Source organism: Monodon monoceros, unplaced genomic scaffold (assembly GCF_005190385.1).
Source record: "Monodon monoceros isolate NGI ecotype Baffin Bay Population unplaced genomic scaffold, NGI_Narwhal_1 Super_Scaffold_5, whole genome shotgun sequence".
NCBI classification, from domain to species: Eukaryota; Metazoa; Chordata; class Mammalia; order Artiodactyla; family Monodontidae; genus Monodon; species Monodon monoceros.
In genome coordinates, this window is record NW_021703782.1 from 113,639,086 (window position 1) to 113,645,085 (window position 6,000).

The window sequence follows — 6,000 nt, forward strand, 5'->3', positions numbered from 1 at the left end:
GGCCGGCGTCTGCTCTGTGACCCAGGCGGCCCTCGTTTCCCGGTAAGACAGGGAGCCCGTGACCCCGAGGCCTGCCTTGGGGATGGAGTCAGAGGCTCCTGTGCGGGTGATCCGCCCTCAGCCAGGGGTGCCGTCTGCCGGGCACCTTCCTTCCTGCTGCCCCGTTCCCGCCTCTGCCCTGACTCGATGGAAGCCCTCTGGGCCCTGGAGTAGACTGTGCTCTGGACTCCGCCCGACACGACACACTCTCCCACACTCCTCATTCCGCAGCCCCGCCACCCTTGCCCCGCAGAGGGGCGGGGTCCCTCCTGCCAAGGGGTGAAAAGATGCGCAAACTAACGCTTCCCAGTTGCTGAGTGTTTCCTGTGTGCCAGTGCTGAGCTAAGGACTTTATCGTATGCGCATCTGCACCTCGTGTTGTTTAATCCTCGTAGGAACTGATGAGGACCCGGGGACAGAGCCGGGAGGTGATTTCCCTCAGCCTGCAGCCAGGGAACAATGGCCTGGAGTGCAGCCACAGATCTCTCCGACTCCAGAGCTGGCTCTCTGGGTCTGCTGCCCTCCGCCCTCGCTCTGCCTGCTTGGCCTGGGGGGCCGGCCGGGAGCAGCCTCCGGCAACCGGGAGTGGAGCCCTGCTGCAGTCTGACTTCTCCCCTGGGTAATGAGGTCAGGCTGCAGGGTTTGGTCCTAGTCATGCTGGAGCAGGCTGCCCGGCCCGAGGCCTCTCACTCTCACCCTGATCTCACCCTGATCGCACATGCTGACCCTGGTTCTCTAAGTCCTGCCTCACCCACGCCCAGTAATTAGGACTCATGGCCTTATCCAGAAAGCCCCAGCCTCAGTCAGAGGATAAAGGCGGAGGACCAGACTACACAACTGGTTTCTTAAGACGCTTGGGATTTCTCCTTTCTGTGATGGTGGATTCACTTAACTGAGACCAGCCTGTACAACAAGAACAAAATAGACCAAATATTCCTGCAGGCATCCGAGGAGCCAGGACGTGTGGCCAAGGTCTGGCAGTCATTGCAGCTCAGCACACGTGTCACCGCCTCAGGAGCCACAGAGGGGACCTTGGCAGCATTCCATGTTTCTACTGGGACTCCTGAAAGGCTACACGAAGGCATAGGGTGAGCCATAAGTAGACCAGTCTTCGAATAGACGCCCGAATTCCAGTCAGCTCAGTCCCAGATGGGATTCAGGTGATCGATCTGCCCGTATCCCAGCTGCCTGCTAAGAAACAAAAGTAAACCAGAGCCTCAAATTATCTCAATAGGTTTTCATACACAGTCACCAGAATTTCAGTCTAAAATTGCCAGAACTGATTAGGGACAAAAACAGAAAGTAGAAACAGACCCACCAGAGATCTATATTTTGGAGTTATCAGACACTCACTTTAATAAATATGATTCATTTGTACAAGATATTAAATGGCAGTTTTTCCAAATCAAATAATTTCATCAAGATAGATCACATGGGCTTCCCTGGTGGCGCAGTGGTTGAGAGTCTGCCTGCCAATGCAGGGGACACGGGTTCGTGCCCCGGTCCGGGAGGATCCCACATGCCGCGGAGCGGCTGGGCCCGTGAGCCATGGCCGCTGGGCCTGCGCCTCCGGAGCCTGTGCTCCGCAAAGGGAGAGGCCACAACAGTGAGAGGCCCACGTACTGCAAAAAAAAAAAAAAGAAAAGATAGATCACATTCTAGGCCATAAAACACAGCTTAACAAATTAAAAGAAAAGAAATAATACAGTATCTGCTCTCAGACCACAATGGAATTAAACTAGAAATCAGTAACAGAAAGATAGCTGGAAAACCCCCAGATACTTGCAAGTTAAACAACACACTTCTGAATATCACATGGGTCAAAGAAGAAATCTCAAGAGAAATTTTAAACTATTTTGAACTGAATAAAAATGAAAACACAACTTAAAATTTGTGGGGTGTGATAAAGGCAGTACTTAGAGGGAAATTTGTATCAGTGCATATATTAGAAAAGTACATATATTAGAAAAGAAGAAAGATCTAAAATCAATCATCCAAGTTTTCATTCTTGGAAACTAGGAGAAGATGAGCAAATTAAGTACAAAGTAAGCAGAAGAAAAGATAGATATTAAAAATTAGAGCAGAAATAAATGAAATTGAAATAGGAAATTAATGGAAAAAAATCAATGAAATGAAAACCTGGTTCTTTGAAATGATGAATAAAACCAATAAGCAGTAGCCAGTCTAAGAAAAAGAGAGAAAGGACACAAATTATTAATATCAGGAATGAAAGAAGCGATATCACTAAAGATTCCTTGGACATTAAAAAGAAAATACAGGGAATTCCTTGGTGGTCCAGTGGTTGGGACTCTGCGCCTTCACTGCTGAGGGCCCCAGGTTCGATCCTTGGTCAGGGAACTAGGATCCCGCAAGATGCGTGGCCAAAAAAACAGAAATAAAAATAAAATACAGGGATGCTATGAACAACCCTGTGCACACAGACTTGATAACCTAGGTGAAATAAACCAATTCGTTAAAAGACACAGTCTGCCAAAACTCATATAACAAGAAATAGACAATCTGAATAGGTCTACATCTGTTAAAGAAGTTGAATCAATAATTAATAATCTTCCAAAACAGAAAGGACCAGGCCCAGATGGGTTCACTGGTGAGTTCTACCAAACATTTATGGAAGAAATTATACCAGTTCTCTGCAGTCTCTTTCAAAGGATAGAAGCAGAGGGAATACTTCCTAACTCATTCTATGAGGTCAGTATTACGCTAATATCAGAATCAGAAAAACACATTACAAGAAAATTACAGACCAGTCTCTCTCATGAACATGGATATAAAAATCCTCAACAAAATATTAGCAAATCAAATCCACCACTGTATAGAAAGAATTACACACCATGACCAAGTGGGATTTATCCTAGTTATGCAAGGTTGATTCAACATTTGAGAATCAGTAATACTCCATTACATCAATAGGCCAAAGAAGAAAAATCCATGATCGTATCAGCCGATGCAGAAAAAGCATTTGGCAAAAATCCAACACCCATTCATGATTTAAAAAAAAAAAAACCCTCAGTAAACTAGGAACTAGAGAGGAACTTCCTTAACCTGATGAAGAATTTCTATAAAAAATTTACAGCTAACATCATACTTAGGAGTGAGAAGGTCAAAGCTTTCCCACTAAGACCAGGAGCAAGACGAGGGTTTCCCTTCTGACCTCTGCTTTTCAGCATCGTATTGGAAGTCCTTGCTAATGCAGTAACACAAGAAAAAGAAATAAAAGGTATACGGATTGGGAAGGAAAAAATAAAACTGTCCTTGTCTACAGATGACATGATCATCTATGTAGAAAATCCTAAAGAATTGACAAACTCCTAGAACTAAGTGATTATGGCAAGGTTGTAGGATATAAGCTAAATATACAGAAGTCAATTGCTTTCCTATATACTAGCAATGAACAAGTGGAATTTGAAGTTAAAATCAATAGCATTGACATTAATATCCCCCCCCAAATGAAATAGGTATAAATCTAACAAAATATGTGAAAAATCTATGTGAGAAAAACTGTAAAATTCTGATGAAAGATATCAAGGAAGAACTAAATAAATGGAGTAAGATGTCACTTCTTCCCAACTTGATCTATATGTTCAATGCAGTCTCAGTCAGCATCCCAGCAGGTTGTTCTGTGGATATTGACAAAGTGATAATAAAATTTCTATGGAAAACACACCATTGTAAAGCAATTATACTCCAATAAAGATGTTAAAAAAATTTCTATGGAGAGGCAAAAGATACAGAACAGCCAACACAATATTCAAGGAGAACAAAGTTGGAGGAATAATACTACCCGAGTTCAAGACTTACTACAAAGCTACCATTATCAGGACAGTGTGGTATTGGTAAAAGAATAGATAGATAAATAGAATAGACTGGAGAAACAACCAATAGACCCCCATAAATATAGTCAAGTAATCTTTGACAAAGGGGCAAAGGCAATGCAACGGAGCAAAGATGGTCTCTTCAACAGATGGCGCTGGAACAACTGAACGTTCACAGGCAAGAAAATGAATCTGGACACATTCCTTACACCCTTCATGGAAATTAACTCAAAATGGATCACAGACCCAAATGTAAAACACAAAACTAACTCCTAGAAGGTAACGGAGGAGAAAACCCAGATGACCTTGGGTTTGGCAGTGACTTTTTAGGTACAACGTCCAAGGCATGATTCATGAAAGAAACAATTGATAAGCCGGACTTCATTAAAATTAAAAATTTCTGCTCTGCAAAAGACAGTGTCAAGCGAATGAGCAGACAAGCCATAGACTGGGAGAAAACGTTTGCAAAAGACACAAATGATAAAGGACTGTTATCTGAAATATACAAAGAACTCTTAAACCCCAGCAGTAAGAAAACAACCTGATTTTAAAATGGGCCAAAGGGACTTCCCTCGTGGCACAGTGGTTAAGAATCCACCCGCCAGTGCAGGGGACACGGGTTCAAGCCCTGGTCCGGGAAGATCCCACATGCCGCAGAGCAACTAAGCCCGTGCGCCACAACTACTGAGCCTGTGTTCTAGAGCCCGCGAGCCACAACTACTGAGCCCACGCACCTAGAGCCCGTGCTCCACAACTACTGAGCCTGTGCTCTAGAGCCCACGAGCCACAGCTACTGAGCCCACGAGCCACAACTACCGAGCCCACGTGCCTAGAGCCCGTGCTCCGCAACAAGAGAAGCCACCACAACGGGAAGCCCGCGCAGCGCAACGAAGAGTAGCCCTGGCTCGCCGCAGCTAGAGAAAGCCCGCACACAGCAACAAAGACCCAATGGGGCCGACAAATAAATAAATAAATAAATAAATAATGTAAAAGGAAAATCTTTAAAGCAGCCAGGAGTCTCTTGGGGTGAGGGAGCAGGTGGCAGAGGTGAGCCCCACTCATCTCTCTGGGACTTGGTCCGGCCCGTCGTGGCTGGTATAGCTGTGGGACGTGGTGCAGACCTTCAGTGGGCGGATATGGTGTGTGGTCAAGTCCGTGTATCCCGAGGGGCAGTGTCACTCATGTCACCAGGCAAGTGAGGCTCAGAAGAGGCTGAGCGTCTTGGGTGGCCCCCTGCGCTCGGTGGCGGGGCCATGATTTGGGCCCCACAGCTCCCCAGCTCTCCCTTAGCCCGATGCAGCCTTTCTCAGGAACTGGGGGACAGTTTTATTGTCTCTGTCCAGGTGCAGAGTGCCGACTGTGTGTGTGGGCAGTCAGAGGAGGGCAGTTAGCCTTTCTGGAGCTCACAGGAGCCTCTGTGGTTGGAATCCAAGGCCTGAGATGCTGATGCACAAGGGATGTGTTGGCCGCCCCTGGTAGGAACACAGGCAGGTGCTGAGCCCGGGAGTGAGGCCTGCAGGGCAGTACTCAGATTCCAAAGCCAGAGAGGCCCCTGGGAGGTCCCCCTCCTGGCTCTTCCTTACAGAAATAGTTCTGTGCCTGGTTCTAGCGTGGGACCAGAGCAGAGACACTCACAGAGGCCCTGGCAGGGAGTGTTGCCGTGGGCAGCAGCTGGGGTCTGGGGGAAGCTCCCGGATCAGGAGAGCCCCCAGAGGGGAAGGCTGCAGGGAAATGTGTGAGGGGAGTTCCCAGGCCAGGAGGGCAGCTTACTCTAGGCTGCAGTGACCAGAGGTCAGGGCCTATGAAGAGTGCAGAGCTCGCTGCTGGGAGCCCCAGGAGGCACCAGGCCCCCACAGCCTGCAGCCCCCGGGGGGCGGGTGTGAAGAGGACAGTGAGAAATGACCAGGCCTCTGGGCCCTGACCTCAGACACCCATGAGGTCAGCAGGTGGGTAATGGGTCCAGGCTGGCAAAGGGGTCAGATTTCCTCCTCTCCTCCGTAACCTGTTCTCCCTAGGACTTCCCCCAGGTAACCTGTCCCCACCAAGACCTCCCCAGGTAACCTGTTCCCCCCAGGACCTCCCCAGGTAACCTGCCCCCCCAGGACCTCCCCGGGTAACCTGCCCCCCC

At 47.9% G+C, this 6,000-nt stretch overlaps 1 protein-coding gene across 22 annotated transcripts in view; it reads left to right on the plus strand.

Annotated features, from left to right (window-relative positions):
* ARHGAP39 (Rho GTPase activating protein 39) overlaps positions 1–6,000 on the plus strand; it is a 71,609-nt gene that overhangs the window by 49,326 nt on the left and 16,283 nt on the right. Inside the window, exon 2 of one of the 22 annotated variants that reach the window (XM_029202161.1) lies at positions 982–1,127. The exons of 20 other annotated variants lie outside the window; for them this stretch is intronic. The gene's annotated coding sequence lies outside the window, so the exon portion shown is untranslated. Of the gene's footprint in view, positions 1–981; positions 1,128–4,766; positions 5,929–6,000 lie in introns of those variants that run through there. One more of the 22 variants, XM_029202162.1, reaches the window with a different exon arrangement.